Raw genomic sequence first — 20,244 nt, 5'->3', positions numbered from 1 at the left:
AACATATAGATTAAATTAAAAGTAATAATAGTTACTGAAGAGTAGACTAAGTTCTACCTAGACCAATGGCTGGTAAGAGACAGTTAAAGTTACAACCCAGAAATTCTCCTTCTGCTACTGGCTTTTTTTCCCCTCAGTGTGATAAATATTATGGCATTGAGCAAAAAGCAAAACAAGACAATTGAGAAGCTACAGATAACCTCTCCATTGAATGCATCAGCCAGTCAAGTTCAGCTGTCATCCCTGTTTGACCTTCATGTTCTGTGGGCATAATAGCATCTAATATGTGATGTCAGCAGGATCAGTGCAAGGGAAGAATTGGGGGTTGAGCTTTTTGACCCATTTTATTTTTGATGTAAGAAATAAAGTGAGTTTCTATGAAGGTTTTATGCATCTCTGAGCTTCAGATTGCTTTTATGTTAGCAACATCTGGTAGATTCATCTCTTTCTTCTTTTTAAGTATTTGTGGGGACCATTTCCAGTTTTGAAAATAGTTCTCATAGTCTGAAAAACTTAAAACCCTATGGGTAGCTCAGTAAAGGTCATTTACTTATACAAATTCCTGGATAAAGTAGACTGTGCCTATAGCAGAAGAGAAGACATGACCCTGAGTAAATTTACTTTTATTTCATAGACCCAAGCCATTCCTCCTTTGTGTTTATAAGTGCTCAGATACAAATGTTGTATGTCATTTTTCTCCCCTACCTCTCACAAGCTTGGGTTCAATATTGCTGAACATTCAGCTGGGTGTTCTATCCAGCATGCTATTTCCTGGTTGCTATATTTTAGTCCCTACAACAAAAAGTCGTGCTATCAAGTCCCAAAGCAGGGAACTTAACCTGAGCAAGGACTTTCTGTGACTGGCTAGAAGAGCAAGGACAGAGCTTGCTTCTTCTTCACTCCAAGGCATTAGGATCTGCTTGTACCTTATCTGACTCAGCACACTCTGTCCTGTGTCCTTGTGGACAATAAATCACATGCAGGACCTGAAGGGTAGGCACATGAAGGACCCATAGCCAACTGCTACTCCCAGGAAATCGACACTCCTGTCTTCCTTAGGATTACTAAAGTTATGTTCCTAAGATCTTTCCTATCAGAGAAAAGCCAGATGTAGATATTTTACCTTCTTCTGTGACAACCTGAAAGGTAGTGTATATAGTAAATGAATGGTGGATGTCCCCACTGTTAATGATCAAACACCATTGTCCTCTTGTTCCTCTCATTATAGGTAACAATCAGACAAGGTCAGCTATCCCACCTAATCACCTGAGCCTTGGCTCTACAAGGTCAATAGGATGTAAGAGGACATGAAATGAGTGTTCTAGTGTGTATATCTCTGGGCAACAGATGAATGGGCATGTGAGAGTTATAAGGCAAGGTTATATGTGCAATACTTTCTGGATAATAGGAAACAGCAATGATGGAAAATATGATGAGTACTAGAAAGCACAAGAAAGTAGATTAGGGAGTGTTTATGTCTATTTTCTTCTTAAACCAAAAAGAGCAAACTCATTATAACGAGAGGAGCAAGCACACATCCAACATATTTAGGAATCATCTCACTTACTTAGTGAACCTCTAGTTTTACATCACATTATGAACTAGAAATTTAGGGCAGAAATATGAGGGAAATGGAGAAATAAATTAAGATTTTGTTAGGAAACATATTGAATTATAAATAGATATTCAAGATTTCTCTTTCAGAGACTCTAAGAATCTCTGATATGTAAAGTAGAACTGAAACAAAATAATATTGCCTATGGGGTACTAGAATGGGGCCAAGGCACACAGAGGCAAATTATATACAATAGGCAAATGGAATATTATAGAATCCTGGTTAGAAAAGGGTAAAATACTATCATAGATATTTCTAGGTAATGGACTCTCTAATCATATAGGAATGTAAGTGATTAGGATTGACAAAAAACAAGCATTTATTCAGAACAAATTTCCAGTGGGATACAGCAAGGTAACTAAGAGGGGAGTTAATGAGTCAACTTGATTATGCTTATATCCTAGTTTTACAGCTTCTTAGCCATATCAACTGGTTATTGTTATAACAATGCTGAGTAACAAAACATGCAAAAATCATACATGAAAAGTAACTAGGATGACTTGGGTGCCAATAAGACTACTGCAATCTGTTTGGTGTAATTGAAGCTTCTGTAATTGGGATCAGTCAATGTGCTTTCCATTGACCCTTTATTCTTCTGAAAACAAGCTAATATGCTATGTTTAAATACAAATGTGATCACTTATTTTCATTATCAATTTGACCAGATTTAGAATCAACTCAGAGATTCAAACATGACTCTAAGTATACCTGGTATTTTCAGAGATGATTAATTGAGGTGGGGGGGGATGACTTGCTCAGAAGGTGTGTAATACTGATGACTATTTAAAATTTAAGACAGAATAAAGGGGGGAAAGGGCTTACTGGAGCAATGTCTGTGATAGCCTTTCTCTAGTTCCTGGCTTATGATGTGCTCTGTCCCACCAAGCCTTCCCCATTATGACAGTCTTCAACTATGAGACAAAGTAAATCCTTTCCTTTTATATTTAATTGCTCTTATCAAGTATTTGGTCATCCTGATGAGAAATGAAGCACACAGTGAAGGTAGGTGTTCAGGAATAAAGAACCAACCACTTGCATACATACTGCACACTTTGCTTACACATCATCTGCATACTCAATCAAACCCCAAATTCAGTGGTAATGCGTGCATCCCCTTTAAGAAGCCAAGTCCAATACCAGTCTGGACAAAAAACAGCCCTCCTATGGAAGCAGTGGTGGGGACATGAAGGATGTTTAGGGAACAATAACCTAATTTACTATCCTACCTCTGTGACCTTGAATATTTGTTGGATCCCTCTAAAAAATTCCAATTGCAAAGCAAGTAATAATTTGCTCATCAGAAAGGGGGAAATACAAAGGTAGATCATTAAGATGAAATTGGTCATTATACTTAAAACCTGTAGGAAAATGTCTAGTCCATGGTAATTGTTCAATTCAGCTTCATCTTCCACAGACTTTACTGTATTACCTCTTTCCTTGATCCATATTTAGCCATTCACAGATGAATTTTGTAGTGATCATTTAATTGGAAGCAACAGACATACTTTTGTTGGGTTGAAAAACGAAAGGACTTTTCTAGGTGGGTGAAAACTGGAAATCAAGTCCAGGAATGTGTCAGAAAAGCAACAGGAAATTTAACTTTGACATACATAATCGGTTACTAAGAAGTACCCATTACTTTCTGGCAAGATTTGGGGATGGCCCTATTGCAGGGAGTCCACATTCAGTTCTGCTCAAAACTGTGGCTGGGAGGCCATAGGCCCTCAATGGGAAGCAATTGCTATTGTTTTGCTAAATGGACATGATGTGTTCATCAAATTGTACTCTAAATAGCTAATTTATAGCCTTAGAATAGTGTTATGATCAGCTTTGGTCAGAGGTACTACTTTTTGTCTGGGGCAATAATAACTGCAGAGATTTGGGACTTTCAGATAATCTCCTACTTAGTGAGATATGCTTAGTGAATATTGCTGAAGATCAGGCAGAATGAATCAGAGGAAGGAGTTGAGTGAGCTATAATGTCGTCTTTGGGACATGAAATTGATTTTATGCTCTTGTATTGCTTTTGGAGTCTTGATTACATAGCAGTTGTGGTTGCTAGCGTAAAAGCTACACAAGATTAGGTCTGCCAACATCTTGTCATGGGGTGACTGTAAGAAAGGCATCTGAGGTTACCCTCTTCTTGATTAACCTTCTTTAAGGTAATGATTGCTGGATAAGTGAAAGGCAGTTTCAGTGGTGTGGACACAGCTAGTTCTGCCTCTATAAATAACCACTCTTCCAGAACCCCTTAACCAGTCCTAATGAAGTTCAGTCTCATTCAGGTCATGGACAGGAAGAAGAAAGGTAAAAAATATGTGAAGGAGATCACAATGAAGTCTCCAAATAATCAGGAGGAGTTTCAACTGGCCATCTCTTGTTACTAAATACAGCTTCTACTACCAGGACTGGATTACATTCAATCGAGTTGTTGGCCAAAGAATTGCCATGGAAATCATGGCAAGTAGTATGGCAAGAAGACAGTATGTTGCTCCCCACAAATTGATAGCAGGACCTCAATGATGAAGACAATACCCACACAACTCGTTGAGCACAGAGAGGATTGAACACAGAGAGGGAGAGCTAGTTCCTCCATAGAGCCTTCACCTCCTTATTATAATGTCTTTGATATGGGAAGGCTATCTGCAGGCTATCAAAAGAAAACATAAATACCAACCCATTCTCAAGATGTTTGCTTTACTCTGATGCCATTTTTGTAAAATATGATTGCCAATGGTGGTACAAAGCTTGTGGAAGTAGCCAACTAATGTCTGATTTGACTTAAGGCCTATTCCAGAAGATGGAGTGCCATAGCTGACACTGCTTAGGTGATCAGGAACCAGAGACTAAATAGCCCAGAGACCTAGAGAAAAACCAAGTACTATTATTAGTCAAATAAACAAACAAATAAACAAAAACAAAAATCCCCCCCAAAAAACCCCAAAAAACAAAAATAGAAATAAATGACTCCTATTGACATTTTCCTAAACCCATTATTCTGAACTTATTTAACAGTGATCATAGAGGCTTCAGCCTCATCTGCAGCAGATGGGAACAAATACAAAGACCTACAGCTAAACAATATGCAAAGAGTCACTGAAACTCACAGCTCAAAATGGGATGTCTCCATCAAATCCTTCACCTCATAGCTCAGAGAATCCCACAGGACTGGAGGCAGAAGTGTGGGAGCCAAATGAGATACTACACCAAGAGAACAAGGTCCTCTAAATGAAATGAGCAAAGCTCATATAAACTCACGGACTGAAGCAGCAAGCACAGGGCCTGTATGTGTCTGCACCCAGTCCACTGCATATTTATTATAGTTTTCAGTTTAGTATTTTTTTAAGAAAAAAAAAGATGGAAGGAAAGACAGACAGACAGACAGACAGACAGAAATGAAAGTAGAAGGGCTAACTGGAAAGACAAAGGGAATCAGTGTGAGAAGGCCAGGAATAGGATGCAGTTATGGAGGTGAACAATATGATCAATGTGTATTCTATGCATGTATGAACATGGCATGGTTAAAGCTATTATATATAGTCAACATATGACAATTAAAAATTCTCACTGACATAAGTCTTGCTTATCACCATGGTTTTTCTGTTGCCTCTTTTCACGGGATCCTAGAAGCTGAGGATTGTTTCCTTCTTACAACCTCACCTTGCAGAGATTCTCCCTTGCTCCAAATTCTTACCAATAGTGCTTCCTGCTAAGTGTTCTTTGACACAGATTCTACTGGGTGATCTCAGGTCACATGAACATTATTTTGTTTTGAGTACAAAATACACCTCATAGGTAGTTATCCATAGGCCTCAGCTATTGGATAATTTAGGAAGTAAGGTTTACATGGTAAAAGTAGGCATCTCAAGGGCTTTATTTTTCTTCAGTTAGTTCTGACTCTCTGCTTTCCATCCATCAGGAGCTGAGATATCCTTGCCATATTTTCATGCTACCATGATGTTCTATTCCACCATGAGACCACAATCAATGGTGATAAGGACTAAGGACTAAAAGCAGAAGCCAATGTAAGAAATCCTTCCTCTTAGGTTGTTCTTTTTAAGTATGCTATTGTCAAGATGAAAACTGACTAATATCTATATGCAATGGATTTAGGGAAAGTGACTTTTGCCTTTTAACTCCTGTGACCTTTTATATAAAGTTGTCTCATGTCAAGACAGATCATATGGAATCTCTCAATGCCTTATGAGAAAAAACAGCCTGACATCCACCCAAAAAATAAACATGCTGATGCAATTGTGGATTGCCACGTTCCTTATTGCCTGTGCATAGTAACTCCTGTAAGACTTACATGCATCATCAGTGTTTCTTTATGAATCTTGCATAGTCTCAGAGTGAAACTCCTTCCATTTATTTGGTAGCATTCTTTATTTTTCTCTCTATAGGTCATGTTATTGTGGTGATTTTCAGGTTTTTTTTCCAAGTTTTTAGTTCATGCAGTCTATCTAGTGGGATTCAAACAGCCAATGTGACATGAGGCCACTCTATTTGCCTCAAGCTATTTATCCATGGGCACATGTACATTATAAGGAGTTAACAACTCAGTAGATTTCACCATTGGAAACATAACTGGCATCACTAGAGAGAGTTGCCTAATCTGACAGGTTTCTAGCTAAAATGGGCAGATTATCCTCATGTAAGTACTGTATAGTAAAGACTTTATGAGTGGATATACCTGGATATGAATTATTCCTGGATAACTGTTGTTAGTGTGAGTCAGCCAAATAACGACCTTCTTCCTGGGACAGTGAAAATACTTCTGCTTTTTCAATTGTATAACTTTATAACATATCATGGAATCCCATGGGTTATTTGGCTACAGGTTATATGCTATTAGAAAAATAAATTTGAAAAAAAAAGTGTTCATTGCATGTTAAATCTATTGTTCATATCCCTTGATGCTTTCCCCTTGATGTAACAAAAGTTGTCTGGCATAGATAATTGGGTTACATCATTCACAGCTGTCAGGTACTTCTCTCACCTGTCTACAATGGTAGGCATAAGATAGAAAGGAATGGAATGCTTGCCTTATTGTAGAAATGAATAGATGCTGGATCTGAGTCAGGTCTGTTATATTCATAGTTCCCAAGTTCAGTAAGACCATAAAATCCATTCCGGTTGCTTCCAAGAATGGCAGCAACACCAATTTAGGTCTTGCCATTTTCACAGAGGTCTGGGAGTTGTCAGACAAGCAGTTGCTCTATTAGCAGTTGGTTGCCTCAGGACAACAGAGTTTTGTTTTGTTTTTCTCTCAAGTGTTCAGTAATGCCCTGTTCAGCCATCAACCCTGGGAGGTAACGTTAGATAAGTAACTGGACAAAGACACTTCTTGCCAGTCCTGGCATTTAATTGCCTCATCATGGTAGTTGTTTCAAGCCTGGTGATGCTTCAGGGGATCACTTTGGCCATGACAGCCTCTGATCCCCTTAGATGACCCCATAGTACTGATAACTTTGCTAGAAACCACTCTGTGCCTCAGGCTGTCTGTCCTTGTTGCAGATGAGAAGGAACATATTCTCTCTCTCTCTCTCTCTCTCTCTCTCTCTCTCTCTTTCTGTATGTGTGTGTGAGTGTGTGTTGCTTTTAGTTTGTAGCAGTGGTGCAGTGATTGGAATACCTCTGTTTACTGTGCTACCCTTGGGATACAGCATAGGAGCCTAGGATCCACTAGAGCCTCATGTGAGCTTTTATGTTGCCTACTTACATTCTTTCATCACAGGTGGAGTGGTGTTGATCTGATTGCATAAAGAACAGGTTGCCCTTAGGACTGTCCATTCCAGACATGCTCATTAGCAGGAAAACAGTGCCAGACAAGTTACAGAGAATGGTCAGAAGCAGTGGCCAGAAGCTGAAGTTCTGAAGGAATATGGAATTGTAAAGAAGGCGAGAGGTGATGGAGAGAAGATTCGAAGGAAAGGGGCCTCGAGGAGCAGAGACAACAGGTGATGCAGCAGAGACTCTGCAACAGCAGGTTCTTCACCTTGGTTTTCAAATGAAAACAATGATACATTTATTTAGACTCATTTGATGAACGATGATATTAATCTTTGGAGTATCAGGAGTTATGATGGAGCTTAGTGAGAAGCTATTTTGTAGGTCCTTTAAATATTTTATGAGTTACAAGGATGATGAGTCATGGTTGATGATAAATGACAATGGCTAATGTTTACTTAATGAGAGACTACTATGATGTAGTAATGGTTGAAACCGTTCATCCCATTAACTTATTTTAACTCCATACTAAGTCTTCCAGGAGGTACCACTGTTACCTCCATATAAAGGGTGAATAGCTTTCCCAAATTGCCACAGGTAGTAAATGACAAAACACGAAATTAAGCCTAGGATTCCTCCATTCCAGAGATGTATTGTTTATATTTCCAAGCTACAGCCTTCAGTGGGACCATCTTGCCTCTAGAGGATCTATTGGATGTTGCAATGTCCCCATTCTAAAGGTTCCTGGTCTTATATTTTGTCATCAATGTAATCCAATCCCTCTTCAGTCCCAATTCTCTGCTCTCTGGACTTCCTTTTTTTTTCCTTTCTTGCTGCGTGCTCATTCATTATTTTCTCTGCATACCTTTATGAACTTGGATGTTTTGCTTAATTTACCCTTTGTGGTAACGTCAAACAATCCTTCAAACCTTTCTCCTACATGATTTCTTCTCTTTGTACATCCTTCAGTTTCCACCTTTGAAACTATTTCAGGGATCCTTTTTAGAATTCTAGAAAGTTCACCAGAACCAACGAAGATTACATGTCATAAATTTTCACCACCTCATCAAAATGTCATGTTGTTGGGTTTAGATGTCAATTCTCTAATCATCTCAGTCTGTGACACAAACAATGTTGCTCAAGAATTCTCAGAGTGAAGTGCCTGGTTGGGGCTTTGAAATTGGAAAAGTTTATTAGCATCATGGGAATCACAATTAATGTATGTATCATTACAGAATTTCCATGATGAGCTGGGAGTCGCATAAGACATTCTAGATACATTGGCTAATGTAATCATGACTCTTTAAGACAGGCATTATCATTATTTCTATTTTACAAATGGTGATACTGAGTCTTCTAATATTTCCCAAGGGTCCACGGCAGAAAACCACCAAGAAAGCACTCAGAACATTTGACGTTTTTTACTAAACTAAACCAGAGGTTTGCTTTGCGCATGTTTATGCTATTTTATTTTTTTTAAATCTCTGCTTCTTTTCTACCTGACATAAATAGAACACTTGAAAGTCACCACTACTGTCAATATTCGAGACGTGTCAAATCCTGTCACTTAGCCAGAAAGCTGCTTTGGAGTAACTGTGTAATATTATACAACATGACAAGTCCTATCCACAGTGGCAACATTAAACCCAGGGACATGTGGCTTGTGTAAAACCCCAAAGCCATTAGCTGAAATCCCTGGACCAGAAGGCTGAAGAATTAGCCACCCAACCCAATATGGTCTCAGCCCTGGATACCAGAGGCCCTCTCTGCATGGGTAGGTTATTTTCATTCAAGACAGAATGTTTGCTGACATTCAGCTTTCTGTGCTGGAGCTAGCTGGGCACATTATCTTCTCAGTGTGGATTGGATGAGGGAGGTGAGAAGCAAACAGCAAATTCTTGGCAGCCAAAGACAGGCAGCAACAGAGGAAGGGAGGCGAGCTGTCAGAGGACTTAGGGAGAGTCATTTGACTTTTGGGATGTTCCTGCCATTTTTCTTCAGTCATCAGCCTGCCGTTTGAAAGTCCCTTGTGATATATGAGGGGAGAGAGGGAATCCTGAGAATGAAGATGCAGGGAGGGATCACCTGATTGCCTCTCAGACTTCACTATTACATCAGCCAGAATTTTAGCAGTCACGATACTTCTAGAAATAGGAATATCCATAGTACAGAGGGGGAAAAGACCTGATAACAAAAAATGATGAAAAAGAACTCACAATCCTATGTAACAGTAAATTTCTAAATCAGAATAAGGAAGGAAGGAATAAGCTGAAGGAAGCTTTGGCACAAATGCATACATGCTTTACATGCACAGACACACACACACAGACACACACACAGACACACACACACAGACATACACACACACACACACACAGAGAGAGAGAGAGAGAGAGAGAGAGAGAGAGAGAGAGAGAGAGAGAGAGACTTACACACACACTCTGTGATTGTAATATGGGTGCCATATTTACAATATGGTAGCCAATAGCATGTATTCTGCATGTTCCCTGGTTTATTAAATGAGAAAACCACCTTCATATGTCTTCCAAGCAAATTCTAGAACATTCTCTGGCACATATCTTACCTGAATCACCTGTGGCCTATTTGCAGCGCTTGAATCCAAGAATACTACCAGTCCAATGACAGTGGTTTTTCCATGTGCTTTGGTGGTTAACTCAGACCAGCTGAGCCATCAGCTTGAGCTCAGGATGAAATCATCTCATGTTATACAGTGAATTTGCACAGGAAGGTAGTTTTCCATTCGTCCTGCTGGCCACTAGTGGAAAAAAAAAGTATACGCACAGTAAGAAGGCAGAAGATCACAAGGTTCCCACCCCATCCTCACTGTGAGCATCATGGGAATCACATTAGCAAATCTCTCCACTAAGCTCCCTTAAGCCTGTCACTCTAGCCCAGCTTTGATGCTGTTCCCATCGAAGCAAGTGACATTTTAACATCTCTTCTGGTATCCAGTCTGTTAGAAACTCTTCCTAGTTGCCTGTCCCTTCTCTACAAACAACTGTGAATCTCTCTTCCAGTCTTCTGGTCCCAACTCATTCCTCTCATCTCCATCAGTATAAACATTCTCTAAGAGGCTTTTAAAGACCGAGCCATCTCATATATTCACTGCAACCTCATTCTCTGCTCCATCACAGAAAAGGCCTTGTTTGTTCTTCTTTTCCCCTTTTCTTTTTTCCTTTCCTCCCCCCTTTTTTCTTTTTTCCTTTGCTTTCCTTCAAGACTGTAAATTCTTTCAAGAAAAGAGCCACAGTCCCTATGGTTAGAATCAGTTACCGCATGGCGTAGTGGAGATATTTGGTCACTGAAGCCATTTTTGCTGAGTGATCCCACTTGTCAATAAATTTTACTGCTAAGTCATGTGAGCAAAATATAACAAGAAAACAGAGCCAAAGTTCATTAAAATATTTAAGGAGCTACATTGAATAGAGCATGAAGTAAGCCTTCCTCCATGGCATTTTAATTTCTTTGACTCTAAGCTGCATCTCTATCACTTATAAAAGAAGGTATTGTCCAAAGCTTGGTATTAAAATATCATTGTATTTTCAGGTCACACTATCAAGTTCCTCATTTTGTTTTTTGGTTTTTTTCCCTAAGAGATGATGAAGAGGGAGGGTGTTTGGTACTCATGCAGAGATGCCTGTGTGAATTCCTGGACACTTGGAGACACAGTGACAATCTTACTTGCCCCTCCAGTTCTGATTCAATTAAGCAGGGTGAACGTCAAGTAATACTTCCTTGGATACTGGTCAGTTTTCTTGGGTGAGAATTGAAAAGCGAATCCATTCCAAAAACTGATTCAAAACTGGAAAGAGAGAAAATATTGTATTAAGGGGAAATGTATGAAATTTAGTATCAACCCTAGTCTAGTTTGTTATTCTGGTATTGTTTTATTTTACCTCACTGCACAATAAACTTGCACCTAATTTTTAACTAATATTTCATTCTGGAAAGCTCCCGGTACATAATTTGTGTTACTATCAATGATATATTAGCCTAATTAATTACAAACTAACTTACAATTAGGCAAACAAATGAAGAAAAAGATACTTTAGCTATGCAGTGGCTTCCTCTCTCTCTCTCTCTCTCTCTCTCTCTCTTTTCTTTTTGCCTTCCCTGTCCACCTGCCTCCACTCCCTGGCTTGCTAACTCCGAATTCAGTAATCTGTACCGGATGTCCAGGCATTAGTATGAATTAACAACACTCTGCCATACTTCATTGTAATTCCCCAGAGATGCAGTTTTGATAAATGCAGAGTGAGTTTTTAACAAAAATCACTGTGGTGAAGCCAAATTTCAGTGAAGTCTGGGTCCGATTGGTAATTTGATTTTTTTCCCTTTGGTTGCTCTGCTCTGCATCCCTTACTATCTTGTGTGTGGATGGGGAGGGGATGAAATAAATAAAATCCTTTAAAAAAAAACCTGACAACTTGAACCTGAATTTTAATAAACTTAACATTAGTAAAAAGTTCAGGTGATTGGAAGAAGGGTTTTTAATCAGTCCAGATAGATAAGATCACAGTCATAATTGCTTTGGTTGTTATTATTTCCTTCACATGTGCTTGTACCAAATGGAAAATAAAGTCTTGAGATGTCTACAGATGGAAATGAAAATAATGGTGTTCGGTGATAATTTGATAGGAAGTAATTGGCCACCTGAAGAGAAAAGCCCTCATCGTGGAAATAATTATAAGTAATTGGTTACTCCAAGATTGGACTCTATTTGATACACTCAGTGCAATAAATACTCCTAAGTAAAGATGCTAACTTGAGTATTTAAGGATACTAGCAGCTGCATAAATTGGAGATAAGACAGACACTTAACAGACAGGGTAGCCATGGTCCTATTTTGGTACATGGGCATGATTTATTTTTATATTTTAATTAGCTGCCATTTGATTACAAATGAAGACCTTGCATTGCTTTTGTCCTAAGGAGAAAGAAGAATGGCAATATTGATCTCTTTTTACTGGTTATTTTATTTAATTAGATTTCAAATATTATCCCTATTCCCAAAGGGGAAATAGAACCTGTAGAGACCATATCTAGTAGATAGACACAGCCCCTCATTGAGAAATGGGGCTACCCACCCATCTCAAAAATATTAATCCAGAATTGCTCCTGTCAAAAGGAAAGGAAATGCAGGGACAAAGAGTGGACCAGAGACTGGAGGAAAGGCCATTCAGAGACTGCCTCACTTGGGGAATCCATCCCATATGCAGACACCAAACCCAGACACTATTGCTGATGCCAAGAAGTGCTTGCTGACAGGAGTCTAGTATAGCTGTCCCCTGAGAGGCCCTACCAGAGTCTGACCCATACAGATGTGAATACACACAGCCAACCTTTGCACTGAGTGAAGGACCCCAAGGGAAGAGTTAGGGGAAGGACTGAAGGAGCTGAAGGGGTTTGCAACCCCACAGGAAGAACAATAATATGGACCTTTCATCACCTTATTGGGAAACAATCATTTTGAGGCCAAACAAGAGCTCTATAGCACAAGTTAATGCTCTTTTGGCAGCCAGCAGCCAGCCTCATTGTGGGTGTTACCTCTTTTGGGCACATCCCCTATATTCATGCAAAAGTTTTAAGTTTGTATTATAATTCCACATTTCTTAACTTGCATGATCTTCATGACATTCTAAAATAAAAAAAATTACAGAAAAATTAACTAGGGTTTTATTTAAGGAAGGTATTGGGAAAACAATCTCACTGTAAGAAACATGTCAGTTAAGGAGGTAGCCAGCATGTGGATCTAAGATTTTTGATTCTTAATCATAGACCTTTTCAGTGACCCCTGCTAGCACTGCTCTGAGATCCTTTGTAGAGCTCTTCCCCATAGTAATGTATATACCCCCTTTCTTGGAGTCTCCCTCTCTAGGCTTTCATCTTAGATGAGATTATTTGTTTTATGTGAGAAGCACTAAATATCCAAGAATCAAGACATAGTTCTAAATTCTATCACACATCAAAACGTCTAGGCAATCTCTAGGGGCTATTTGGTGAGTTGGAAAAAGCACCCATATTAAATTCCTACCCCCAAAGGAGCTTAGGAAGTTTTGCCCCCCCCCCCTCGAAGGAGGCATACCATCTATTTCACTGAGCACTAATCTCCACATTCTATTTAACTTTGATGAGTTTCAGAGGAATCATAACCTAGACACAAGCTGTCTTGAATGTCCTCTGTTCTCTCTTGGTTTCTGGATTGTGGCATAATAAGTCTGTCCTCTGCTGTCCCTGCTCAACTGTGCTTTCCTGGGGATATAGCACCTTCTCTTGATAAAACCCCTCTATGGCATCAACCCATTTTACTGCTTTTAGAGATAGTTCTGCTATGCGATTCCCCCCTTTAATTATTTATCATTTAACAGTGATTACATGATGATTATGTTACAGAGGATTTGGGTTTTTTTACTCCTTCAGATGTGAACTGCAATGTGATCACTCTTACATGTACAGCAGGAGTCAGATGCTCAGGAAAGCAAACCGTGGCTCCAGGCATCTGAAGATTTCAGTACATCACCTTAGGAAGAGCAGCCATGGTCAGGAAGGCTGCCTGAGGGCTGCAGACACAACAGGGCAACCTCCAGAAAAGTAGCAAGGACCTTTACCTTCTGGGCAAGTGTCAGTTTTGTCACAGGCTTTCCTTATACCAGCTTGGTTCTGTTGTGTCATCTCTTCACACAGCTTGAGCTCCTGACCCCCTGCTTGTCCTATACACCTTTCACTCTGAAGTTCTGCTGACTCATAGTCATCATTTTGACTTGCGGATCCTGCATCACAATTTTAGATTGCTTTAAAGCGAAAGAATCAGGCAAGCTTGTTGTCATGCTGGAGACTGTATTCCCAGCCTCACACATGGTAGATAAATGCTGTACTGTTGAGCTTCACAACCAGCACACAGTATAAATATTTTGGCATGTAATTTCAAAATACCAACATTAACATTAATCCTAATATCTGGACAAAATGTAAATTATGATTGTGAGCAACTTCTGTACCAGTGCTGCCTAACATAAATGTAATAGAAGCCATATTAATAATTTTAATTGCTAAAATTTTGAATGACTGACTGAAATTGTAATTTATTAATGATGACTAGGCCAGCCACATTATGGTATAAAAGAGAACAGGGAATACATGAAATTAACAATAATATCACACATATACATGTATATTTAATTCTATAATATATTAAGCAGGTAATTAGAATAAAAGTGGTCGATTATTTTAATTTGGTCATTTGTACTAAACCTTTGGGATCTAGTACATACTTTATAATTCTGGCATTTCTCATTTTGAGCTAGACACACTGCAAAATCTTCAATAGTTACTGCACGGGCCAAACAGCTTTGCACTTATCCTTCAGACTCTTTTGCACTCTTGGAAGGATTGAATTTTGTGTAACCTTTTTGTTAGGGTTTCCTCCAGAAAGAGGACTGGAAAACCAGACTCTTGATTAGATAAATAATAGTGTCTAGAGGGCTAAGGGTCTGAAAGATGGAATGTAGCTCATGAGGGGAACAGAGCAGGAGAAAAGATAGGGGGCCCAGCACTGGGTTAATGAAAGGGATGTTCAGGACAGACAGGCTGCTAGATATTGGGTCGGGAGAATATCCTCTCTTTTGTTGGCCTCACTTCTTCCTATTCCACTATCTTATTTTCTAGTGTTAAGTTCTTTACGATTCCCGCTGAAACACATTCCTACTGGGTATTCCAGAACAGAAGAGGAACACAAGGCAGTACTGGAATATAGGTAAATTACCAATAAGCAGAGAAAATGAAGTTCATCTGGAACAGAAGAACTGAAACGGTCACATAAATACCTTTGAAGTGTTTTGAGCAATGGAGAGATATGTACTTCTTGAGTTCGAAATAATTTCATTGTGCATGTGTATGAAATAATCCAGTTATAGGAGAAAAGAGTATATTTTGTCAGTCAAAACTTCAGAGTGCTTTTGATGGATGCATGATATATTTAACACCACTGTTACTAACCCATATTTTAATGATAGTCACCTCAGTTGTTCCCTTAAATCCTTTCAGATCCACCAACACCTCCCAACCCCATCACTTCTTGTCTCCCTTCCATCCCTTTTAAAAATAATCCATGGTATCTAATTTGTGCTTCCCATATACTCCTAGAAATGGAGCTATCCACCAGAGAATGTTCAGTCTACAAGAGGCAACACCCTTAAAGAAAGATATTCTCCCTCTCCTGGAAGCAGTCAATAGCTCCTAAGTTTTGTGTAGGAGATTCCGAGTCTCTATCTTTTCCATGACATAATGCTGACTGGTTTTACTTTGTGCAAGCAACAACAGGTGCTGTGTCTACATAGTACAGTTCATGTTAAAGTAAAAGGACACTGTTTCAGTCTGGTCCTCCTTTTGCTTTTATAATCTGTTTCCTCCTTCATCCATGATAGTCCTTGAGCCTTGTGTGTGAGTGTGTGTGTGAGTGTGTGTGTGTGTGTGTGTGTGTGTGTGTGTGTGTGTGTGTGCAGCAATAACTTCATTCACTTCAGACAGGGAACACTTCATTGACACATTCTATATACTGTGGCCTTGACCAATTAGGATTTTCTTCATTAACCACTACCCACTGCATAAAACAAACTTCTCTGATTAAGTTCTTTGAGCTGCATTGGTCTGCCTAGAAACATAAAAATCTATCTTTATTTAGCAGAAAAATAGTAGTAACCTCCCTCTTGGGACCTGTAGGTATCACCAACTTTTGTTAGTGCTCAGTACCAGCCATGTTTTTACTTCTGCAGAGTAGAACTTAAATCACATCCGGCATAACATCCACAACGCTATTACATTCACAGGTGTATCTTGCCATGCAAGACTACTGATGCCCTTCTCCCCTAAAAGGTCATATAGCACCTTCTACAGTATGATGGCTAGCTTATAGGGAGGGAACTTCCTGATCAGTACAAATTTGGTTTCTCCATGCCCTATGGCCCACTTCTATAGTACCTTTAGCAGCAGGGCCTTCCCATCAAGTTCTAACAGACTATCTAGGACAATGACAATAGCCTGCATTGTTTTGGAGGTCTTTAGGACACCATAGACCAACAACTTGGGGTGATATATACAACTCCAAGCACTGGAATTTCTTTTAGACAATGATGTGTGGCCCTTGGAAGGACACTATCCCTTGTTTAAGCTAACTATGCAATCGTTTTAGAATGTATTTTTATCTGTGTTTCTTTATTCAAAGTTCCTAAAGAAAAAAAATCCTACTGTCCATCATTTGTTTTATGTCAAAGCTCCATTTCTTGACCTTTCTGAATGGACACTTTCTTTTTTTTTAAATATTTTTATTAGGTATTTTCCTCATTTACATTTCCAATGCTATCCCAAAAGTCCCCCATACCCTCCCCCCACTCCCCTACCCGCCCACTCCCACTTTTTGGCCCTGGCATTCCCCTGTACTGGGGCATATAAAGTTTGCAAGTCCAATGGGCCTCTCTTTCCAGTGATGGCTGACTAGGCCATCTTTTGATACATATGCAGCTAGAGTCAAGAGCTCCGGGATACTGGTTAGTTCATAATGTTGTTCCACCTATAGGGCTGCAGATCTCTTTAGCTCCTTGGATACTTTCTCTAGCTCCTCCATTGGGGGCCCTGTGATCCATCCAATAGCTGACTGTGAGCATCCACTTCTGTGTTTGCTAGGCCCCGGCATAGTCTCACAAGAGACAGCTATATCTGGGTCCTTTCAGCAAAATTTTGCTAGTGTATGCAATGGTGTCAGCATTTGGAAGCTGATTATGGGATGGATCCCCAGACACTTTCTGATTCAGGCCATCCAGATAGTTAAATCAGCTATGGCAGGAGATGTGCTGTGCTGTGATCCCCGAATGGCTCTGGGTGACTAGATATACTCAATGACATTTTTTTAGCATACTTATGTGGACAAAATGTAGAGCCAGCTGTCTGGATTGCTTAGCTTCCTTCAAAGCAGTGTAGAGTGATGGATGAGAGAACATGGATTAAGAGATTGTCTGGGTTAAAACCTCAATCTTACCAGGAACTGCATAACTTCAATGGCTTAACCTTTGCAAATCTCTTATCTGTAGGTAGAAATCCTGATGGTATCTGTATCTTGGTTATTTAGAGGAGTAATTAAAATAATATATTAGAACTATTCGAATATGCAGAGTTAAATTAGAATTTGAATTATACAGAGTTAGTGTTGTAGGTGTGTGTGTGTGCGTGTGTGTCCTCTCATGCGCCTCCACACAGGGAGACAGATATACTTTTTCTCTCACTTAAATAGAACTAATCATTTACCCATCACACTGTGCTTTAATTCTGTTAATCTTTGTGACAACTAAGTAAAGAAGTATTAAAATTTTTATATAACCCATGATGCAACCCAAGCTAACAAGGGTTAAACAACTCCACCCCAACTATACAACAAACATAAGACAGACTTGGGACTTAATGATAAGGAAGGATGATTGAATTCAAAGCCTAATTCCCCTGATTCACAAGAATTATTTCTCTCCCAAGAGACCAAAGATAAAAATGAAGGTGAGTGTTGACAGTCAGTATCCTTTGGGGGAGTTTTATTTCTATGGCATGCGATAGATTATCACAGAACACATCCCTAGGATCATATTTTATTTCCATGCAGCCTCATCTCCAGCCCCCTGTCCTATTCATTTTTATGCATTTGACTGCCAAAATGCAAGACCTGCCACTGAGCCTGGGTACTCTGTAGAGTTGGGTCTCACTGCCGTCAAGTCATCAGTGATGTGTTGAAAAGGTTTGCTCTGGTTTGCTTTGCAGAGAGTGAACTGGTGCCTCTTTAGGGCAAAATCAGGCACACTGCTTGAATAACAGGGCTGTAAGAACCCAATCAAGAGGTTCAGCCTTCTGCTCCGGGGCTGCAGAGATGGAATAAAAGGAAGCCTTACTGTCATTCTCTGCCTGTACGGTAGCCTAGAAATGGTTTGCATGGCTGTGCAGCTTGGCCAGAATCTATTTGCAGTTGCAAAACATTGTTTTTATCATGCTTTGGCTTTTTGCAAAATAGGTTTAGGCTTTGACCTGATACCTCTAAGATAGTAAGATAGACTTTGTCTTTGGAGCTTTGGCAAACACACACACACACACACACACACACACACACACACACACACACACACACACACACACACCTGTGCAGAAAGGTGCACATGTATCACATTTAAGGGTAGATCCATTATAAAGCTTGGTGCTTTTAAGTCCTAGAAATCAAGGCTTGGAAGGGAATGTATCCTTTGCTGATTGCAGGATACCTAGTGCAGGTAAATGGGCTCCAGACACTACTAGAATAGCAGATCCCCATGTGCAACTACAGAGGAATAGATAAGAAAGAAAAAGACAGATGGTGTACTTAAGTGCACTTAAGTCTGATTGCGTGAGTTGATAATGAATGTTTAAATATGGCACTCCCATAAAATCAGATACCTGTAGAAAATACTAGAATAAGTACAGACTTGAGATAGGGGGAAAAATGAAGTTGTGGATTCTAATTTTTGTTTTTGTCATTATTATGATTGTCTATTTACTCATAGGGGAATTTTCATAACTCTTTCAGGGCCTAATCATAAAACATAAAATACAATCAGTATCTTGGAAAATAGGGTTTTGGAAATGCAAACAACCTTAAGGATTATTATGGAGCTGGAGAATTTGCAGCTAGGTAGGTGAGATGAGAAAGGCCAGGGAGTCTTATTATTCAGTCTACTTCCTTGTCCCATCCTTACTCCATCACAAAGCACCAGATTTCTTTCTAAGAAGATTTTATTTCAAAAGCAAGGGCAGGCAAGGAACTGAATAATAACAGTATATAGCCAATGTTGTTCAAAGGTGGTAAAATCTACTCACTCCCATCAACCACTGTGATTTTAGTGGACTCAAATCAAAATAGATAGTTGTTTGTTTGTTTGTTTGTTTTTAAGGCACTGGGGACAGAGCCCAGGTTTTCATTTATGCTAAATTTAAATAAGGCTTTTCAACAGCTAAGAATAAATAGAAAATATACATTATTGCTTTTCATAGTGTCTCCATATTTTAAGTTGTTTTCATGCATAGACTGGCCAAACAGCTCTCCAATTACAATATTAAACTGCCAGATCATATGGAGACAAACCTCCTGATTCAATTAGGTACCAAGCAATGACCATGGCATGGGCTAGGTCTGGGGAAAGCATTGCCAACTCAAAAGTGTGTAGGGTAAGTGAGGGAATTGAAGAGAGACAGCCCTGAACCCAAGTGCATGCTCCACACTGAAAGTAGACATCGATCAAAAGCTGAAAATAAATCAGACCTGGCACCTTAAGTGCCTTAAATGTTGGGTGTTAAACCTTCCATCGCATTCTCATCCTTAAGGGGAGTGGGTGAGCCTCCCATCAAAGAGACTGGTAGCATAATCACATGGGTAAAACTGCTGAATTCTGAAAGGACTTCACAGTGTGAGTGGGAGAGACAGTCCCCAGTGCAGGGAGCAATGAAAGTCTGCGTGTCACTTACCATCTGGGTGGTGAAAGATGCACATACTTTAAAACCAGAGTGCTGACAACATCCAGAGCTTTCTGGATGGCTGGAGGTATGCCATCCATTTGTCCTCTGCAAGCAAGGTTCACATCAGGCTGCCAAAATGGCAGCTCTTGATAGAAATCTCATGTTTAAAATTGCTCTTTGAAAACCATGGAGGACACATGCTCCACTATGTTCATAGCAGCCTTATTTATAATAGCCAGAAGCTGGAAAGAACCCAGATGCCTCTCAACAGAGGAATGGATACAGAAATTATGGTACATTTACACAATGGAGAACTACTCAGCTATTAAAAAGAATGAATTTGCCGGGCGTGGTGGCGCATG

At 39.5% G+C, this 20,244-nt stretch overlaps 1 long non-coding RNA gene across 1 annotated transcript; it reads left to right on the top strand.

Moving 5' to 3' along the window:
- The first annotated feature begins 5,546 nt into the window (after positions 1-5,546).
- Positions 5,547-13,966, top strand: LOC115031135. Its single transcript, XR_003836760.1, has 3 exons — positions 5,547-5,640; positions 7,353-7,575; positions 13,787-13,966. It is a non-coding gene; the product is annotated as an uncharacterized LOC115031135 (long non-coding RNA).
- Positions 13,967-20,244: the final 6,278 nt, after the last annotated feature.

Source organism: Mus caroli, chromosome 5 (assembly GCF_900094665.2).
Source record: "Mus caroli chromosome 5, CAROLI_EIJ_v1.1, whole genome shotgun sequence".
In the NCBI taxonomy this organism is placed as follows: Eukaryota; Metazoa; Chordata; class Mammalia; order Rodentia; family Muridae; genus Mus; species Mus caroli.
The sequence above is the reverse complement of the archived record's forward strand: the minus strand, read 5'-3'. Positions and strand labels throughout refer to the sequence as shown.